The sequence below is a fragment of the Amblyomma maculatum genome, chromosome 1, assembly GCF_055883805.1.
Source record: "Amblyomma maculatum isolate TAMU_Amacu chromosome 1, ASM5588380v1, whole genome shotgun sequence".
Taxonomy (NCBI): Eukaryota; Metazoa; Arthropoda; class Arachnida; order Ixodida; family Ixodidae; genus Amblyomma; species Amblyomma maculatum.
Genome location: NC_139344.1, coordinates 106,062,110 through 106,084,848, shown reverse-complemented (window position 1 = coordinate 106,084,848; position 22,739 = coordinate 106,062,110).

Here is a 22,739-nt window from a genome sequence, read left to right as displayed (position 1 = left end):
ACATCGTTGGAAAATTAAAGCTCTTAACAGGCGTGCATTTTGTACCTCCGTATCTCAAGCTTGGGGAAAGCCGGCGGGAAATGCTGGCACTCAACGGCAAAGCTTCCTTAAATGAGGTCGTTAGAGTTAGGATTTTTTACTGTTGCTACTAACGATGGAACGGTCTATCGTCTGGGACAAAAAACTCTTGAGCAGCTTGAGCAGTCGGTGCAAGAAATGTTTGACGCGGAACGATAGAACAAAGTTCCATGCTCCGCGTACACAGTATCACGGGCCGCCACACTCAGCCACTTCGACTTTTTCAGCACCTTAGGAACTAATTTACAGATAAATATGCCTATTCAAATCTGTAATTGGAAGATTTGAATATATTTTGGATTTGTGGTTCCGAATAGACAGCGCATTAGAAATCCAGTTCACAGATCCACGAGCATTTCTTCTTTATTTCGCCTCCGATGAAACGCGGCTAGAATTCGATGCTGCGGCTGCGCGACTGTGTTGCTTTCCTGGACGTTACGTCCTTTAAAATGGCAATGCCACTCGATCTTGCACAGCATATACCAGTACAAGCCAGATTTTACAGCGCGGAGCGCCTACTGAGGAGAGTGCCCCAACCAGCTTGCGACTCCCCGAGTCAGAAGTTTATACCATTTCCTCCGCTCAACGGGCAATCGTCTTATTTTAGCCCCTTGGCGTCTGTACGCCATTGGATCCATAATAAAACGAATTTCCGTTACATTACTCTCTCACAGCCACTATCCACTTCTCTCATTATTCTCCTCAGGTTCTCCCAGCAATCGGTATGCTTAAAGGAGTATAGGCACCATTTTTCGAAGCGTCGGAAGGAATACGATTGCTTTCCTGGTTATACAGAGATGCCAAGGTCTATGTACAAGAGATGCTCCCGAAGCAATCCCAACCTCGCACGTTGCCGCGAAGATATTTTAATTTGATTTTAAAAACAAGTCAGGTTTTTCAAAATCTATTGGCATCGACATCTCTGTGACGAAAACGTGTACATGGGTAAACAACATGACGTAATCAAACAACTGTGACGTAGAGTAGGCAAAGCAAAGAGCAGTGACGACACATGGCCGGACTCGAACAGCGCCGCCGCCGCTTCCTGCCGTGCCCTGAGAAAGTACTGCGCTTCTGCTCGCTTTACTCGATGGCATCTTCGTTGGTGCATGTTAAAATTACCTCACCGTGTACGTATGGAGACTGCCTGCTAAACTCGGGCCCCAACAGCATGCCTGCACAAGTGCAGGGCTTACGGCAATAGTGCCTCTCGATGGCGCGCCGGGAACGAACTGCGCAGCTCCCCCTACCCTAGACGTCGCTAGCCCTAGCTGGTTTCACGTCGAAGCGTTAGCGAACGGCGCTTCGGAACGGGCTAATGCTGTAATAAACGTCGGACTTTAGCGCCGCTTTACTGGCAAGCCCATCTCGTAGAATATTTTCTTGCTTTGCGCGACGCCTTCAGCAGCGGAACTAGCAGACGTCAGATGCGTCTCACCGGGCAGCAGCTGTAGGAAAAAAAAAAAAAAAGTTTGCTTGGATCACTGTAATTACTTCTACCAAAACCTCAGTATTGGCCAAATAATTCTCGCAATTCAATAGTGACTGATATTCCTTTGTACAAATAGGTATGTAAGCGAATGAACAGCGATCCGCGATAGCTATATGAGGCCGCTATGCCTTGGGTCCTTGGGAGCCGATCGCGGTGGCCACGGCTTTACCGTGGCCTTCGAGATCACCTCAGATGCGAGGGTGATCTCTGAGGCCGTGACTTTACGCACCCAGATTGCCTTGACTGCGCCAGATGGCGCCACATGCTTGGACGGCGGCACGCAAGCCTGCCGCGTTAGGACCAATCAGCGCGTGAATAGGCGTGAGCACGGGAGCCATCGGGATAGCTTACGGGTTACAGTGGCTGATCGCGTCATTACTAAAATATTTTTTTAGAACAGCTTGGGCTCACAGCGCTGGCCAACCGGACAGATAAAGCAACATCTTCACAGTGATCAGTTCCTTTGTTCAACATTCTTACCAGTTGACATTTCCTGCGCGTCAACCCACGAAGCTTTCATGGGCTTCGTCGCTTGAGTCGCAGGCGAGTGGGTCACGGCAAAGTGCCCGGCAATGTTAGTAACAACCGCTCTATTGGGCGAAACAACTTCGCAGTACTAATTATGCTATGCTGAAGCGCTGCTCGACGACGATATTTTCTTGCACGTGCGACAGCAAGCAGACGAAAAACACGACCCGAATGCGTCATCAGATTTTGTGTTCACGCGATCACCAACCTTGCCAGTAGGAGGCGCTCGTGTGGCGATCTCGTTAAGGCTCCTCTATTTTTTTAAGGGCTCCTCTAAGGCTCCTCGATTAAAGGAGGCTCCTCGATCTAAGGCTCCTCGATTAAAAAATCGAGGAGCCTTAGATCTCGTTAGTTCTCGTATCTTTGACGTCATCGAGCGCTCTTGCCCGGAAAGATCGAAACCGAAACTGGCCCTGATAAATGCACTTATAATAAATTAATTGAGCTGTGCTGGGACTTTTTGGGTCACAGTCCCTCTGTTTTGGACCACTGTGGATGGATTAAAGCAAAAATACCGGAACAGAAAATGTACGTGTCTATACTCCTTTAAGTTTCTTTCACGATTGTGGAAGTCTTTCTCGTCGCCCCTGCGCTTATTTTTATCCTTGTTCACATCCGTAATAGTCGAAGCATCGCACGAGACCATTGAAGTCACAAAATGAGTAATTAAACTCACTGGGATAACAATACACGAACGCAAAAGGAACACAGCGGCCGCAACATACGCGGCGTCAGCTCCTGCGCCGCCTCAGTATTTGCCCCCGTCAGCTGCCAGGTGGCGGCACATGTCTCAGCAAACTCCATTGCAGGTTGCCTATATTGAAGATCAAGTCGACCTAATGCTCTAGAACGGCGTGATTCAGCCCTCAAGCAGTCCTTGGGCTTCACCTTTGTCCTCGTAAAAAAGAAATATGGCTCTGTAGCCTTCTGTGTCAATTATCGCCGCCTTAACGCCATCTTGGAAGTAGTTCAGATTCTGCCACCAGGCTACGCCACTAATCCATGACTGAGGAATTGAGTACCGAGCCACCCAGCCCTCTCGACTTGCGCTGCCTGAAGGCTTTTCTCGTGTTGCTGCACGGACTTAAAAAAGTTTTTGCGGCTTCACATCAGTGTCCAGGCAGACAAGGGAGGACTTTTGTCCCCATCCTGCGCCACATGGGCTGCCCCATTGAACTCCCCTCTTCACCCCACCGCACCACTATACTTCGAACAATACGCGACCCGAAAATGGGACAAGAGCCTTCCTTCTCTTGCCTATACTTCGTCTCACAAGATTTTTGCAGCACAGCGAAAGGCAGAGGCACCCCAGCTGGTCCAACAAGGATCACGTGTACAATAGACAATTGTGCTCCTAAGTGCCTCTCGCCCCCCCTCCCCAAATTTGGCGGGGGTGGCAGTAGGAGCACAATTCTCTATTATAGTGCGCACAGGCGAGAGGCACTTAGAAACACAATTGAAAGGGCTCCTCTGCCTTTCGCAGTGCTGAAGATATCTTGTGAGACGAAGTATAGTTTCCGCTGAAGAGCCACGAACCCGATTGCTCCTACCCGCCGAGCGTGAGGGGGTTGGAGTGGACTGCAGTAGGCTAGCTTGACTGAACCGGCGGCCTGCCCAGTTGCCGCCCGACTTCGTCGTCGCGGTGACTCCCTGCTGACATCTTTGTGATGCCGCAGTCCTCGCTGCGCTCGCGCTTCCAGCCAAGCCAGCATGCTTGCCACGTGCAAGCCACCCGCCGTCCTCGCAGCACCACTTGTGTGCACCGAGGCGGCTCCACCTCGCCGCCATGGACCACGTGTTCTCGTGGATCCTGGCACCCCCTCCTGCTGCTACCTGGATACTCCGGGACAGCTCCCCGTGGGCTCCCTGCTCGCGGGCCTCGGCGCGCTGTCTACTGACGGTCTCCTCAGCGCTACCCGCCGCGCTGCTGCCTTGGCAGCAGTCTATCGCGGTCCCCTCCTGCTGCGGCGGTTGCCCCAATCGCCGTGGCTTCCTGCTGTCACCAGCAGTCCTTCCTGTGCCTCGCAGAGGCGCAGTACCAGGCTTCGCCTGGACCCCCCGCAAGCGCTGCTGCACCGGAGGCTGCATGCCGGACCACCGACCTGCCGATGCTCACCGGGCTGTTTGCTTGGTGCGGGCCAAGACGACAAGGCGATCTCCCCCCCCACCCCTCCCAACATCCCACTTCCCCATCCCCCGGACACCAAGAGTGCCGCCGTGACATTAGGCCGGCATAACCCGTGTCCGGTTCCCCCCACCCCCCGTGAATATCCCAAAGTTCCCAACCAACCAACCAACCAACCAACCAAAACAGGGTGTCAACATGATTGCACAGTGCAATCTTAGTACGAGTGAAAAGGAAAAGCGAATGGCATTATTTCTGCAGACTTCGTCAATGAACCTTAGTTGAAGTCGGCGCCTGTCTTGTGTTCTTTTGATCCTCGTCTTTATAGGGCTGTGCAATCGAGTGATCATTAGCGAGCTTTAGAATACGGCGACCCATTCCGTAAGTGGGACAGAGTAATAGCGGAGCGTGCGCACTATAATAGAGAATTGTGCTCCTACTGTCACCCGCGATTTTACCTTGTCCCCCTAAGTGGTAGGGGTACCATATTCTAAACCTCCCTATTGTTGATGCCATAGATTAGTAGGGATCGGAACACTCCTTGACTGGAGTGGAAGCTGCCAGCTCTTGCGGTCAACAGAAATTTGCTTTATCAAACGTGATTACAAATATAATAATGTAGCTATAATTAGCTGAACTTCACTCAACAGTCGCCCTTGTTTATTTTTTGTTCGTGCTTGTCCAATCTTGGAAACTAGAGTTGATAAGTTACAATGTGCAAATAAGTGAATGATTGCCCATTTTTTCCTTTTGAGATGAATCAATATTTCGAAATAGATGTGAAATCCACCAAAAGGCTATGTATCGCGCAGGAGGCCGGCATGTATTCATGTTCTCTTCGGCACTGAGGAGGCGCATTCACACTAAACTATGTGGGAAATGGGGGAAGGGGAGAGGGGGTTGTAAAGGAATGTTGCCAGAAGAAAGGACCTAACGGGGACAGTTTTGTAGGCGCTTATGGCGGCCACTTCCCCACTCCCAATTGGATGCTCCACAGAGTCCTCATTTTATTTATTCGCTCGCGCGCGCACGTGTGTGCGTGTGTGTGTGTGTGTGTGTGTGTGTGTGTGTGTGTGTGTGTGTGTGTGTGTGTGTGTGTGTGTGTGTGTGTGTGTGTGTGTGTGTGTGTGTGTGTGTGTGTGTGCGTGTGTGTGTGTGTGTGTGTGTGTGTGTGTGTGTGTGTGTGTGTGTGTGCGTGCGTGCGTGCGTGCGTGCGTGCGTGCGCACGCAATTAAATAAACACAGTATTTTCAGGCAATTAGAATAAAATTTTAACAATCAATCTCCTAGAAACATTTTTTTCCTGCAGAGTTTCACTCGACACTGAAATCTGATGTGAAAAGTAGCATGCTATGGAAGACGCTGACCTGTCCTGCTGCAGCTTCCCGTGATGATGCATGCGCTTTCTGAACCAATATATTGGGTGGACTACTGTTCATTATTGGCTTGGAGCCTGACTTTATTGTACTCATTTCACAGGGCACACACACACACACACGTATGCAACAAGTATGCTTTAGTGTTGAGCCCGCCTTTCGGCTTCATGTGTTGGTAGTAAATATTTTCGTGATGTGGCACTTACTTGTACATTCACACATTTGCAACATAATCAGAGCCCAATTTTTACTCCATGCAAGAGCGCCCATGCTTACCAAATGTTTTCCTGCAAATGCCAAGCGATTAGACGCATCGATCAGATCGCGTTGTGTCAGATTTGGCATGTGCTATAATTTGTGAATTTTTCCAACCAATGCAGTACAGTGGTTTTACTTCATGTGGTCAAACGGAAGCACGTTCTTTGTATGCTTCGAAATTCTAACATGCTTCTATGTCACTTTTGCTAACATGAGCGGACACCTTTCAGAGCACAGGAAGTCGAGTTGCTTCAAAACAAGGTTCAAATATAAAGTCTACGAATTGGGCGTTGAGACGGCGGGTGAGTGGACGCCTGGGTGACCCGGTATCTACCTTACACGAGATAAGGGCCCCATTCTTTTGGAAACGCTTTGCCTGCCGACGGGCTTATAGAGCGTTAGATCTGTTGCTCACTTGCGCCAGTGGCGCATTTTTCTAAGATTCGTAAACAGTGCCATAACCATAGCAACATCGCCGTCTTCGTTGTGCCCGGGCAAACTAGACCGAACGCTCCACGCCCCCGGCCACAGCGGCAAAGCGCAGTAGTGGGCGATGCTAGGCAGGTATAGCAATATTATAGCAAAAATGAACGCCGAACCAGCTTCCCTGCCGAATGCATCAACGGTTTACTGTAGACGCCGTAATGCTTCGGACAATCCGCGGTACATCCCCCTTCACGAAGCGGAATTAGCTAGGAAGAGGACGGGACATCATGCACGTATAAAATAAATAAAATAAGCGCAAATAAAAGCATCAAACGGGAAACCAATTCAGTGTTTTCTCTCATAATATATATATATATATATATATATATATATATATATATATATATATATATATATATATATATATATATATATATATATATATATATAGGGCCACTGATCAAGTCAAAGTATTTGAAGAAGATATAAACGAATGCTTTTTGTCTGGTTTACCCCTTGTGAACAACGAAGCTGTAGGGCTTCCGAAACTTTAGTACGTTTTCATGAAACTTTGACTTGGTCAGCGACCCTGTATATTTTTTTATGCCACCACCTGATCAGACTGCATTTCGTCGAACCCTTGATTACAGAGGTTTCTCTCATTTGAGCTAAACATCGACATTCGGTTCAGCAGCGTTGAGCCTCATCGTTTTTTCTTTTAATTTTTAGTGAGCAGAATGACGGAAATGCAGTGGCAAAACCCGTTTCAACATTACATTTTTGTATTGAAGAAGCTTCACATGGCTGTTTCCTACTTGCCCATTCACCGAAAACGTCCCCGGCAGCTACTGCGGCACGTTACCTTTACTATCATTACCGGAACACAACATTCGGGGAAAAAAAAAAGAAACATGACCTATACGCTGGTGATTATCTTCGGCCGCCCACTACATCATTGTTTCTCCTTTTCTTTGGAGCCTGCACTGCTCGCGCTATATAAGAACTTCAGTCGGAAGGTTGAAGAGGCATGCTTGTGCATGTTCAGGTTTTCAAGTTGCACTTGGCAGACTGTCGAAACATTTTATCTGTACCAGTAAAGTGGCAGAGAGTACAAGTATTCGTGCAATTTCTCCTAGGGAGACGCTCTTTTAAATTATGTTATATTAATTTCTGCAGTGTTATAGTTCCGTGCTCTACTATTCATTTTATCGTAGAAAGGGGAAGATATTTTTTCTTCTTGCCACTGAAAAAAAAAAGTCTAAATTCTACACCCACACAATATATGCTAACACCGCGAACATCTGAAGATAGCTTTGTGGCGGAGCTAAGATGAGGAATAACCAGCTCCGACAGCTTCGTGTTCGAACTGTGTTTTTTTTTTTTTTTTTTCGCTGCTTGCACTGAGACGCTTAGTGCCAAATTCTTCTTTGTCCAGCGCCGTGCCGTTGTTTGTGATAAAAGCGCGGCGCGAGGGGCGCTCCAAGAAGGGCTTTATCCAAGACTACAAGCAACTACGACCCTGCCAACCATTTTTTTTTCTCCTTCGGCTGCAGCGGCAAAGTCAAATTTATTCACACTTTTGCAACATTTGTTTTTCCTGTCCTGCCTAAGATGTGGAAAATAAACAAACAGCAATGCAGTTGGGCTGATGCCAGTAAATAAACTACAGTTTAGCAGCCGATGCATTCTTTATCATGTGTGCAAAGCGAAGCAGAAATTTTAGTATTTCTTTTACCGTTTCTATATTTGTTCTGAACTCGTAAAATCTTCATATCATGTAATAAGGTTGTGCGGCACGTAACCTCTTATCCTCATTTAATAATTTATTTTTCCTTTGAGGGTTTGCATGATACCGACCCTCTAACCAGTGTAAAACTGATTCGATAATAAGAATGCAGAGATTTCGCGTTGTCTGGATGTATCTCTAGCTACTAGGTTGAAATTACGACCGCACTGTTGTTTGAATTGCTCATTCCGCTTAGTCGTTTCTGAGGAAGAATAGAGGCCTCCTTTGTTCGTCGGTTTCCCCATGTTAGCGGCTATTCGCTTCTCGTGTGAGGCAGCCCCATGAGCAGAAAGATGCCTGCTTTTGCCAAACACAAGCATATATCATGTGTGTTACTAAAAAAGCTAGAAACGAGTAACGAAAGCCACTACTTGTACTGGACAAGAAGCACGTTTCGTTCGCCAGGGTACAGTGTTCATTGTAGCCGGTGCGCACCTCAGCTGCACGCGCGAGAGCCTTAGCTGGCAACGTTTCGGCACACGAACAGTATGACACACTTAATTCGAGGCGATAAATAAATCTCAAAGCAAGCAAGTGTACATTTGTCAAGGGACCATTTTCAAATAGCGCTACTGCGCATGCGCGAAGCACCTGAACCACAGTTCGACCCGACTCGCCAGTGTTTACCTCTCTCGCCCGATGGAAAGGAAAGGGCAGAGGGAAAACGTTGTAGAAGCGCTCGTCCTGTGTGCCTCTCTTGTCCTTGTCTGTTCCGCGCTAAGCCTCCCACTTATCAAGCACAATACCATCTCGCAAACACCCCTCGATTCAAAGTGTTTGTGGTGCCATCCTCGTAATTTTTCTGAACTGCGACATTTTAGTGCACATAAAATTTCATAGATGGCGCTACCTACTATATTTATCATACGTGGCTTTATTATTTTACTATTATTTGCTTTTTGTACACTTTTTAGTTGATAATTGTTAGGGTTCAATAAAGGAACGAAAGCCCGAACCTTTAAGTTATATTCGCCAGAAACAAACAAGCCATGGAGCATTTCAATCATGCTTAAAATACTTCATGAAGAGCTCGCGCGCTTCAAGTGAACCACGAAAAAATTAGCTGAAATCACCCTGACAGTGCACATTCCTTGAGAGTCGTAGAACAAAACCGATGCTTTAACTCTGACAGCGAGGTGTAAAGTTTTTCCACACAAAATTTCAGCACAGATAAAAGCTTATTACTTGAACAGTTTAGCATTTACTTTTAGCCATTTTACAAAAAACGCTAAGTTTGATCACAAATAACTTTTACACTAACTGAAGCAGACAGATGATATTTTCAGGAAAAAGCGAATTATGTACGACCTCCAACTGCGCAAAAAATCTCCGCAGCAGAATGCATATCTTGAAAGTTATTGTATGTATAATTACCTGTTTTATACACTTTTCACAGGCCCGTGGCTAATAAACTATGCGATACACAGTAATAAAAATGCTTAACTTTGTTCATTAACATCCAGTCTCAAAATACCTCGAACGGTTTTTTTCTAGGTGCAAAAGATTTTGCACAATTTTGCTTTTCCCGAGACAAGTAGAGCTGAAAAGCCGTTTCTTACCTTTGTGTCTTCCTTTACAGCTTAAACATCGTTGCAGCTATTTATAAACCAAATGCACCATTAGAAAGGAGAAGAAATAAACTTTACAAATATATCAAAGTCACATTTATAAACTAAACGAGTGAGGCGCAGTGGGCGTATAAATATCACCAAAAATGTCGTCTTTTCCCCGCCGGAGTGGGACCGCCCCCTTAAAGGTCCCCAGAAAGGGGTCACCAAGAAGGGTAAACAACGCCATAACACTGATAGTTATTGAACCACCCATCATTCTCCCGCAAAAATTTTCGATCTAGCTTCTGCAACACCAGATATATCGGCGATTAAAAATGACCCTTCCAATTTTCCCTCTCAACTCGTACGCCGAAGGGAGCCATAAAAAAAAAAAACAAAGAATACAAGCAAGTTCAAAGCTCCGCCCAGACATACGTCACTTCGACGAACTTCCGGTTGCCGCGCGCTCGCTCGCTGGCGTACGTACTCCGCCAACCCGTCCTCGCTTGCACACGCCTGAGGAGATCGCCAGTTCGCGCAGCGACGGTTAGTGTAACCGCGAACCCGTGGTTATCCTATGTTACAAGGCGGACCAAACCATGGTTGCACCACTAACCGCGGTTACCGCAAACCGAGCTTGACGACCTCGGTTTGCGTCGTTAACCGAGGTTATGACGGCGTCTGTTGACGGAAGCTACTCGTCGATGCCCGAGTGCGCGAAACGTACGAGCGGGTCTGCTTCACAAAGTTATTCATTTGCCCACTGTATCACGTTTAAAGATCGATGTATATATTATGGTGCCGCCCGACGTCTTCGATTACGGCCGACAGCGCAGCGACTGCGTACTGAAGCCTTGTCGTGCCTACAGTATCGTTTGAACGGCTTGTTGCTGAGCAGAACGCCAAAAAATACGCGGCCTTAGCTATGAAAGTACACGAGTTTGCAACGCTTGCAGCACGGGATGCCGCGAGCAGGCTGAGGTACGTTACACAATTACCGCGGGGGTGGAACGTGCGTGACCGTCCCTAGTCGTCGCTAGGCCTATTGTTTCGCTTCGAAGCCGCGGCGGTCGACGCTTTGGAACATGATCAACACTGTCGTAAATCGTCTACTTATGAAACTGCCTTATAGTGATTCCTATCCTGCCATAGTAAAATAATTATAGGATTAACTCTGCCGACGCATTAATCGCAGAGCTAGTACGAGCAGATCGGATCAGCCGAAATGCACCAGCGGCAGCTGGCTTGAGCAGAAACTAGCTTGTATCACGGCTATCGCTCTTACCAGCAATTTGCTGCTGGTCAGCGATCCTCACGAGGGCTTCATACTTGATATTCGGCTCAGTATTCCAGACGCCAACAAATTTTAGCACGCTTTATTTCGGACATCGGTGCTAACGATCCGCCGTGTGGTTCGCGAACGGTATGCGGGAGGGGCCACAGCGGCGATGTTTACGGCGGTCAAGGAGGTGCTGCCATGGTGCGGTGCTTGACCGTGCTGTTGACGCCTCGTCGGACGACACTCCGATACTCCTGAAACCACGTTATATAAATAAGATATTTGTAAATGCAGCTTCGTTCTGCCGATCCCTGCGTCGCTTCGGTTGTTGCACTTCATGGGCAATGGCCACCTAACCGATAAGGGCGGCGAGCTGTAACAGCCCGCACAGAGTTCGAGCAGCGCACGAGCAGACGACTTTCGCAGCTACCGGAAGTGTGTTCGTGACGCATGGTTGCAGTGACCGCAGCGAATGGCAGCTTCTAGAAAGCCTTGCCAGTCAACCGACCCGTGACGTCACGGGATTAGGAAATAGTTCCATGCGACACCGCCAAGCGACATTCCCTCTGCCCGCGAATTTCAAAAAACGCTGTTTTTAAAAATAAATAATAAATCGCTGGCTTTGTTCCAAGGAGTTATACTTTGCGTTAATGCTCAAAAGAATGTGTTCTACACACTGAACACGTTTATCAGTGGTTTCTTGGGGGCCGTTTCGGTGGACCTTTAAGGTGGCGGTTCCACGGTCGTCATCTTGAAAGTAGTTCATTGCCACCAGGTTACGCCACTAATCCATGACTAAGGAATTGGAGTACCCAGCCCTCTTGACCTGCGCTGCCTGAAGGCTTTTCTTTTGTTGATGCGCGGGCTTTCAAAGGTTTTTGTGGCTCCACAGCAGTGTCCAGGCAGGGAAGGGTAGGGCTTTTGTCCCCGTCCTGCGCAGCATGGGCTGCCTCATTCAACTCTCTCTTCACCCCGCCGCACCGCTACTTCGAACAATACTTGCTGCGACCACCGAACAAGAGCCTTCCCTACTACTGCCTATACTTCGGCTCACAAGATGTTTGCAGCACTGCGAAAGGCAGAGGCACACCGGTAGAATCAGGATCACGCGCACTACAATAGGCAATTGTGCTCCTACGCGCCGCTCGCCCCCCAAATTGGCGGGGTGACAGTAGGAGCACAATTTTCTATGGGCGAGAGGCACTTAAGAGCACAATTGCAAGGGCTCCTCTGCTGTGTTGCAGATATCTTGTGAAACGAAGTATAGTTTCTGCTGTAGAGCCAGGAACCCAATTGCTCCTTACCGCCGTGCCTGAGGGGATTGGACTGGACTGCAGTAGGCTAGCTTGACTGAATAAAAATAAAACAGGGTGTCAACATGATTGTACAGTGTAATTTTAGTACCAGTGAGAAGGAAAAGCGAATGGCATATATTTCTGCAGGCTTCCTCAATGAACCTTAGTTGAAGTCGGCGCCTGCCTTGTGTTCTTTTGATCCTCGTCTTTAGCGCTGTGCAATCAAGTGATCATTAGGGGGCTTTGGAATACGGTGACCCTATCTGTAATGGGAATAGAGTAATAGCGGGGCGCAAGTGCGCAGGCCCAGTGTAATTACCGCACCCCTCGCCTGTTCATCACAGCACTCGGCGTGTGGGCTTTGTTACCGCGCTATTACCCTATGCCCCTGAGCGGTGAAGTCCCCATATTCTAAAGCTCCCTATTGTTGATGCCATAAATATAGTAGGAACCGGAACACTCCTTGACTGGAGTGTAAACTGCCAGCTCTTGCAAACAACAGAAATTTGCTATATCAAATGTTATTACAAATATGATAATATAGCTATAGTTACCTGAACTTCAGTCAACAGTCGTCCTTGCTTATTTTTTGTTCATAACAAAAATTAACATGTTTCTATTTTCTCAAGAACTCCATCTCCTTTGTCGAGAGTGATACCGAAGGATCGCTTACACATTCTTTTTTAAGTTCTCTTATTTTTCGGTCTTCTACAATCTTGCGTGTCAGATGTTCTTTAGTTTTGCTGATGAGTTTGCAGTCTGAAGCGGCAGAAACACTATCGTTACAAAACAGTTGCCAGTTCAAAGCCAAGCAGAAAACACGAAAAAAGTAGCCGTACTACCCTATCTTCCCAGGATATCGCACAATCTGAAAAAAAAAAAAATATCGGTCAGCGAGCAGATGTACACGTTATGTTTTCAGCTACTGATAAACTAGCGAAACTATGTAGGATGACCGATCCGTTGGCTCTCAAGAAACAAGGATGCACAAAAAAGCCCAATAAAAAACCTGATCAGTGTACGGAGGGCGCTGTGTATTCCTTACCGTTGTCTTGTGGCCAGGTGTACGTAGGGCAGACCGGGAGGTGCCTAAATGAGAGATTTTGTGCACACAACAAAAACGTTGAGAACAAGAGGTAACATTGCCGATCACTATCTGGATGCCACCCATCTTCAGACTGCAAGCTACTCATAAGCAGAAATAAAGTAAAACTGATATGCGAGATTGTATAAGCCAGAAAAATAAGAGAGCTGAAAGAAGAAGGCGATCCTTCGGTATCACTCTCTACGAAGGAGATTGAGTTCTTGGGAAAATAATTTGAGCGATTATGTGGTAACGTGCGTCGCAATAGCATGCTGGTATCATGTTTTGTCTATACTCCTACAGTGTATAATATCCTATAGTGCATTGAATAAAAGTGATTTGAAAGTTCGCGCACGTGCTACCCACTTTTTTTTTTTTTTTTTTGTCCTTGTCTCAAAAGCGATGCATTTCTTTGACGATGAACCAACTCGCCTGGACATCCACCCTGATCATAATAGTCATGCCTTCTCCCTATTACCTAAACGCGTCAAATGTCGTCACGAGAGTTTTTCACTACGCCGTCAGAGAGGTCAAATGTGAATTTCGAGCGCTTCTAGCTCCATCCCGAACCATGGACCGCGGCGCCCCTTTGTCACGATCGTTTAGAGGTTCAAAATCAAATCACATTCGCTTGACTCTAACATACATGGGCATCCTCATGAGGGGGTCCGCACCTTCTCCTTATGGTGATTTGACTCGGTGAGGTGAGGGAGAATCTGCACTGAAAAATTTGTGAGGGCGAGGATGAAGGAAGACAGAGGCGGTGAGGTGAGGGATAGGCTGCGAAAGATAGAATTTGAGGGCGAGGACAAATGCTCCACGAGATGCGTAGTTTCTGTAGTAACAAAATGTTGCCGGCGAACATGAGACACGCGTGGTCTGCACATTCCCTCCTCCACTTATACTGTTGTAGAGAAAACAGAAGCAGTGGAACAGGGCACAAGCGCTACCAGCTAGGCTTCGAAGGAAAAATAATAATAAAAAAAAAAACCTGCAGAAACGACCAAGGAGCAGGAACGGAAGCTAAGAAACCACATCTGCGCTCGAGATGATGAAAAGCCTAAAAACGACCCTTTTGATGATTGCCGACCATGTTTTTCTGAAAAACTCTTTCTGTGCAGCTAGCTTCACTGCAACATCTGATTGAAGCTGGAACACCTGCAGCAGTACCAGACAGCAAGACAAAAGTGTCCATGCAGATTTTAGAACTTTTGTAGACATGGAAAATAATAAAGTATGATTCATACTTATGAAACCTTGTTTTTGTTTTGATAGTGCGGCCCTAGGCAGCTGCTGCGCCAAGATTTTCATAGGTCAACAGGCTCACCAGAACCAATGCACCCAACCGACCTTTCTGCAGGGAGACCCAGCCGCTACCGATTCCAGTGGCTATGGGGAATGTGTTAATAAACCGGTACTACTGGAACTAGTACGATCCCAGCAAGAAACTAGTATAAAATTTTTACCTTAGATAAACAATTATCTTCTTTGGCATTTTTCAGCAATTGCTCTGATTGCTCTATTATAAAGTGCCGAACTCTTACTACACAGCTCACAACCCCTAAAAAGATGTTGGCTACATATCTGCAGAGTATCATTTATTACATCATCAAGAGATGTGTGGGCATATGTGGCTATTCGGTACATGTCCACTTTCTACTCTCTTCAACGTGGACATTATAATGTATACTATAATGATATATTATTAACATTTGCGGCAGATATTCACTGGATGTTCACTGAGTATAAGTTCTTTGGCTAAGATTTTTTTGTTTTGTAAACTGATTTTACGAATGTTTACAAGGGAAAGTTATCAGATTGACGGCATGTGACTAGCACTTTTTGTCATCATTTCTACAATTAGTCATTTAGCTTCGAGGTGATGACTTCCTTCAAAAGTCTCCTCTCGCGCTTGCCAGCTAACTGCATAGGTCTGCATGGAAACTATCGCCTTATATATTGCGCTTGTGTACTTTCGACTCGAGTATAAGCGAGAAATGTAGCTCCGCTTTTTATTAAATTGACTAAAATTCAACCCACATATAGCACTAGCCGAGTATAAATTATTTGGCAATGATTGAAATATATTGCTAAGAGCAATACGGGCTGATCGGCAATGTACCGTCTTTGCCAAAAGTAACCAGGCTGCAGGCTTTGCTTCTCAGGCGTGTTTAAACCCCTTAATCTATTACAAAATGCACAAAATAGTCTCCACAGATAAAGATGAGTGGGTTCCTTCCTGTACAAGCGAATAAGAATTTGAGATTTTCCATAAACGCTGCACTACAGAGCTTAGGAGCAAACCCTGCAGCCTGGTTACTATTGGCAAAGACGGTACGTACCTTTCTCCATTTTGAACCTTTTGCACGATCCAAGACGTGTAGGTTTCGACGCTGTAGGTTTCTAGCCGTTAGTTGACGGCTGCCTCGTTTGCCAGGTTCGCGCGATAGATACACTGATCCGTGCCCTTTTGACGCGAGCTCATCTTTTACGAGCTCGAACGGCTCTGGGAGCTCGTCCATCATCTCTAGTTATCCGCAATAGACACACAAGTTCGCCAAGCACAAAATCACCCTGGTTAGCGCAGCGCGCAACGGATGAGCCAAGTGCACGTGCGTACAACCCAGAAGCACCGGACGAACTGCGCGGAGCTATGCGGATGGGGAGAAGTGCAAACTTTGGGGTGTAGCCGAGCCGAGCGACGATTCCAGAACATACCAGAACAAGAACAGCCGCGCAAGTGACCACTGGACTATCTGAAATTTACGTGACACGTGACCGGTAACCGACCGGCGTTTACAGAACACCAGAGCAAAAAGCCCGCGCAGTGGTCACTGGACCGAAATTAACGAGATCGCGTGACCGAACGTTTAGCCGGCGGCAATTCGCGTGACTTTTACGTAAACTTCAGTTGACAGCCGTGCGGAAATGCGAGCCCTGCGCGAAAACGACACCGAAACATGAATACCTTTGACAAACGCCAGCGGAAAAAAAAAAAAAAAACAAAAAAAAAAGAAACGTAAATGCGAGCTCTGCGTGAAACGAAACTGAAACCATGAGTAGTCTCGTCATAAGGCGCTAGGGAGAAACAGCGTCGCTGCTACTCGCAGAAGTGACGCTGTGTCACGTGCTTGCGCGTCAAAGCGTCAGAGCGTCGTCTGCTGCAGTGCTCCTACGGGATATGGTTTGTCAATACGCAGCCGGCGTGCACCTTAGCTGCACGCGAGAGAGCTTTAGCTGGCGGCGTTTCGTTCGAAGACGGACACGGCACACAAACAGTATTACACACTGAATGGGGGGCAATAAATACATTATAAAGCAAGCAAGTGTACACTGGCAATGGATCTTTTTCAAGTAGCGCTACTGCGCCTGCGCGCAGCCACCTCGGACACCATTTTCGCTGGGATGTCATGCGAAAATAGGGGGAGGACTTCGCTGCATGTCCTTTTCCAGGAAACGACGTCCCTCCCTTCATCAAAGCGACGAACTGCTGCACAATAATTGCGTGCAGTGCTAGCATCTTCTAGGCCTCCCGACTTGCTCCCCCCCCCCCCCCTCCCGCAGCTTGCCTCAATAGAGAAGACACGGCCAGGTTCACCAGCTTCCTGTTGTCATTGTAGGGGAGGGGGGGGGGGTATGTTTACAGATGACTCACGCGTCTCCACACAGGCTAGACAAGAGCAGCCCTACACTCAACTACCATTTGTAAAATTGCACAAATTCTTGGCAATGCGTCCCGTCAATAGTACTTTGCCTGGCGCCCACAAGAAGGGTGTCCTATTGGAAAAAGGAGTCTCGCGGAAGTCGCGAGACTCAATTCTTCACGGAGGGGGAGACCCAAACCAGACCCCAGCCATTGTTCGGATGTCACCCTCCGTGACAAATCGTTCGAAAGATGTTCCACTATGCCCCCACTCAAGTCGACCGCGTTTACATGCTTTCTGTAGCAGGGTCGGGCCGAGTCAAACCACGCCTGCACCGGAGTTCGACTCGACCCGAACCGCCAGTGTTTATGTCCCTCGCTGGATGGAAAGGAAAGGGCAGAGTGAAAACGTTGTAGAAACATCATACCCTTTCGTAAATACTCCTCGATTCAGGGTGTTTGTAGCGCCACCCTCGTAATTGTTCTGAACTGCGACATTCTTATTGCACGTACATTTCATAGATGGCGCTACCTACTACATTTATCGCACGTGGCTCTGCTATTCCACTGTTGTTAGTTTTTTGTACACTTTCTAGTTGATAATTGTTACCAGTTGAATAAAGGAAGGAAAGCCCGAAACTTTAACAGAAAAAACAAGCCATGGAGCATTTCAATCGTGCTTAAAAAGTTCATAAGAGCTCGCTTGCTTCAAGCGAACCACGAAAAAATTAGCTGAAATCACCCTGACCGTGCACATGCCTCAAGAGTCGTAGAGCAAAACCGATGCTTATCCTCTGACAGCGAAGTGTAAAGTTTTTCCACGCGAAACCTCAGCACCGCTAAAAGCGTGTTACTTGAACAGTTTAGCATTTTCTTTTAGCCATTTTACAAAAAAAAAGCGAACTTTGATCACAAATAACTTCTACACTAAATAAGGCAGACAGTTGATATTTTCAGCAAAAGGCAGACCCTGCAAGACCTCCAACTGTGCAAATATTCTCCGCAGCAGAATGCATATCTTGAAAGTTATTGTATATACAATTACTTGTTTTACACACTTTTCAAAGGCGCGTCGCTAATAAACTAAGCGATACACCGTAACAAAAATGCTTAACTTTGTTCATTGACATCTAATCTCTAAACATCTCGAACGGTTTTTTTCTAGGTGCAAAAGGTTTTGCACAAGTTTGCATTTCCTGAGACAAATAGAGCTGGAAAGCCGTTTCCTACCTTTGTGTTTTTCTTTACAGCTTAAACGTCTTTGCAGCTATTTATAAACCAATAGCACCATTCAAAAGCAGAGAAAATAAGCTTTACAAAGATATTAAAACCATATTTATAAACTAAACGAGTGAGGCACAGTAGGCGTATGAATATCACCAAATATGTCGTCCCTCTCCCGCGCATCGACGACGCTTTCGACTGTTAGCAAGGCGCCGAGCTCTTTTCTTCCCTATATATAGATTTACGTTCCGGGTACTGGCAGGTCCCCCTGGAAGCGGCTGATCACGCAAAAACCGCCTTTGTAACTCCTGACAGCTTGTATGAATTTAGCTATGCCGTTTGGCCTTCGCAATACTCCTGCAACATTTGAGCGGATGATGGACACCATTTTGCGTGGCCTAAAGTGGAATACATGTCTATGCTACCTCGTCCTCGACGACATCGTCATCTTTTCTCCCGACTTTGACACCCCCCCCCCCCCCCCCCCCCCCATACTGCCTGAAGCACGCTTTGACCTGCTTCTCTGATGCCGGACTGCAGCTAAATTTAAAAAAAGAATTGCGCTTTGCCGCCCGCCAGCTAACCATTCTCGGCCACATTGTCTCCAAAGAAGGTGCATCTCCAGACCTTGCCAAACTTCGTTCTGCAGCAGCCTTTCCCAAACAGACTTCCATCAAAGATCTGCGTATCTTCCTCGGGCTGTGCTCTTACCTTGGTCGCTTTATTAAAAATTTTGCTTCCATATCGCTGCTCCCTTGATATAACTTCCGTCCGGCAGTTGCTACCTTGCTGTGGTCGCCACGTGCGACGATGCATTCAATCCTTTGCGCCGCATCCTCACGGAACCGCCTGTCCTTCGTCACTTCGATCCCACAGCGCCTAAGATGTCCACACGGACGTACGCCAGTTGTGTTGGCCTCGGCGCTGTGCTCGCTCAGCGCAAATCAGGTTACGCTGAATACGTGGTCGCCTATGCTAGCCTTACGCTCACGAAGGCTGAATCCAATTACTTTGTTACTGCATGAAATGAGTGCTTAGCCATTATTTGGGCTCTTACTGAATTCCGCCTTTTCACTCTATGACCGCCCTTTTGAGGTAGTGACGGACCACCATGCGATTTGCTGGCTTTTTTCACTGAACGACCCGTCCGGCAGACTGACAAAATGGGCTCTTTGTCTTCGGGAATATGATGTCCTCGTTGTTTCTCGCTTCGGCCGCAAGCATCATGACGCCGATGCTCTTTCCCGCTGTCTCGAGCCTTTCCTCTTCCGACGGTTCCCCACCATCGCTTCACATCAATGACATATGCCGTCAGCGCAGCGGAAAAATCCTTGGATCACTTCTCTCCTCGATTTTCTATCCAATATCGTACGGCTGCTTCTTCATCGCGTGCTCTCCGCCGCCATTTTGGATTGGAAAACATTTATTTCGTCAAAATGCAGACGCAGACGGTCCGCTCTAGATGGCCTCCAGTCCATGGCTGGCGGCGACCTTAGTGGCCCACTCGGTGGCCAAGGCTTGAATGCCCGGGTCCGAGCTGACCAGAACAGCCTCCCATCGCTCAAGAGAAGGAATTTATACTAGATCTTCCGGTGGAGGTTCTACTTTACATTGCCATAGTAATGCAAACCAGGACCAGCAACCCAATACTTAGCCGATCTGACCTGAAATTAGAGCAGCAGATCGGCATCGAGCGACCAGGCAACCGAGCTTCTTGGAATGAAAAAAAATGACCGCGCTTTTTCGCAAAACTTGTGTTGTAAAAGTAACAGGGTAGTTGTAAAAGTAACAGGGCTTCCCGAAGGAGAGCATGAGAGAGCTTTGATTTGCATTTTCGTTGCTTTGCGGCGCGCGTGTCACTGTAGCATTTTGCACAGACCACGGCCGCTCGATGGAAGCGCACTGCAGGTGCGGCCTGCTGCGTCCAGCCGCCGTCAATGGGCAAGCGCGTCCTTGGAGTTTACAGTTGCGCCCGCTATTTCTGCTGAGGGCGCCACTGCTCGGGGACACGTCGCCGCCGGGGTCGCCGGCTCTGAGCGCGCTGTTTGCTTCCGTTCTGGGCGCATTCGCCTCGCGTCTGCGTGGTAAACGCAAACATTTTGTGTGCGCGTGTGCAAGCACGTTAACGTTGAGACTGGATGCGTTTGTTTTTTAAGGCGAAAGCCGTTCTAGGCTCATGGAGCGAAAATCTATGCGCAGAAGCTGTGCCTGTTATCTGTGCGTCGCATCTGTGCACTGGTGTTCCAGTCGCAAAAGCGGACGTGCAAGGAGGGAGATTAAGAATGAGAATGATTGATGGTGATAGGTAATCAACAAAAGTTTTAGACATTGATAGAGGTAATGACTAATGCTAATGACTAATAAGGGTTAATAATGACTAAAATGATTTGCAATGACCAGTATATCACTCTACATGTATTGACCGCAATTGATTAGAAATGAGTAAAAGTGCTTAGCGATGTGTGGTAATGACTATAATAGCTAGGCATGTCTCATAATTACTGTTAATGACTACGAAATGACCAATATGTGAAACAACATGTAATGACCACTGCTGATTCTAAATGAGTAACCGGCTTAGTTATGAGTGATAAGGGCTACAATGACTACGCAGGCAAACTCATCATGACTGAGAAACGACCAATATATCAAACGACGACTTGAAATGACGAACTGTGGCAAACGATGAGAGGCAAATGATAGGAGAAAGGTAGGCTTTCGCCGTCGTGCGCTTAAGAGACATCTAAGAGACCCTTTAAGTTTATCTGCTGAGCTCGCTTCAGGCAAAGACAGCAGCAAGGAGTGAAAATGCACTCGCTTCCTCTGAAATGAAAGCGGCGCTGAGATTAAAAAGTTCAGATACTGAAGCATAATGCCCTATCAGCTGCCATTGAATTTGCTACAAGGGACAGCAGATTGGACTTGTTGGTGATCAATTATAGGTTAACCGTGCAAACAACGTGACGGGAACACAGGAGAAGAAGACGGCCCAACCGCGGTAGTTGTGTCGTCCTCTTTTCCTGTGTTCCCGTTACGTTGTTTAACCTATTTAGTTACCAGGGAGCTGGCCAGTGAACTAGGATTTTTAACGATGTGTTATGAAGCAAATAAACACGATGAGGTACCACCAGAAGCTTTTCTCGCAGGTTATGTTGCGAGGACATATCAGAAAAAGCTACGAAGGGTTTTTTTTACATAAGCATCCAATTTGTTCTAAATTTTGCCGCGCTAGTCTGAGTGGCCTTGCAAGTAAAGCAGCCTGTGCATACATTTGTTTATACTGTTGAGACTGTTTGAGCCGATGCGATAAAATGAAAAGCCACATTCCACAGAAAATCCGGAGCCCGCTCTGTCGGCGAACAGTCGGAGAAAAACCTCTCTGGTAAGAGGCACTTTAGTTGGTGATATGGCCAGACGCCTTTGGCGCAATGAGAACACATGACATGTTCAATGTGGCAGGAGCTGCCAAACCAGAGAGAGTCAATAAGATGTAAGGATGAAATGGGAATTATTGAAAGCGGGACCCTTAGATGCCAAGTCAGGCACACTATACTCCTATAGGGCACGTTCGTACGGCTTCGGTAAAGAGGGGCTTTATATAGCTATGTGTAGGGTGCTATTCCATATAATGCGGTGGCTTAAGGCTGTATTCTAATATGTGACAGAGGCAGCAATTACGGGATACGGTGAATAAGCAGGTAGCAAAGTGCGGGCACTCTGACGAGGCTCCTCAAGGAGACTTAAGAACCCCAAGTTTTGTTTATCACTACCAAGTTGTTGCTTAAATTATGCGATATTTGGTAATGGTTTTGAGGCGACATGTCAGTCGAGCAAGAGCCTGTTGCAGGAAATATAGTCAACTGGACCACTTACAGGTTAATGAAAACCAAGGACAATGCAGGTTTGATGTACCCCGCAAAGGAAGTAATCAAGCTTTGTCAGCTTACAAGCACCTTCATTAACAGTATGATGAAGTCTGAAGAGGTCCGGTGAAGTATAAGCAAGCTGTGTAAACTTTTGGTTTCATCATTTCATCACTGTTTTCTCATTGTACACAGTACCTGCAGCTAATCTATAAAAACAATGATCGTGCCCATGCTAAGGCGCTATGCAAGATATGGTTAAGTTGCTGCCCCCGCTGATAGCGAGCTGGGCTGGAAATGTCAACTCAACAGTGGAGCGATCTGTATGGCTATGGCATAAACCTATCCCAAGAAACGTTTTCCGTCTGCGATTGGTAATTTTCTTCCTTTTTTTGTGTGGTCATTAAATAAGCGTACTCGGCTGCTCGCTGAATCTCGGCTGCAGTTGTGCTTTGATGCGTGAACATTCTTGTGATCACAGCTGAGAGTTTCACAACAGCAACACTCGATGCACGTTCTTCCATTGTAAATTACGAACCAGCAAAATTGTATGAGTTTGCGAGCAGCCAATAAAGATAGTAATAAGAACTTTCGGCACATATACGTAGCACCTTGAGGCAGACCGGCTCTATCAAGCGCGCTTACTTTGTCCGGTCATGCAAAATGCGGGAAGCCATGACAGATAGCGTTCTGGCGTACAAAGTTTAAGGTCTCCAACTGAGTAGAAGATCC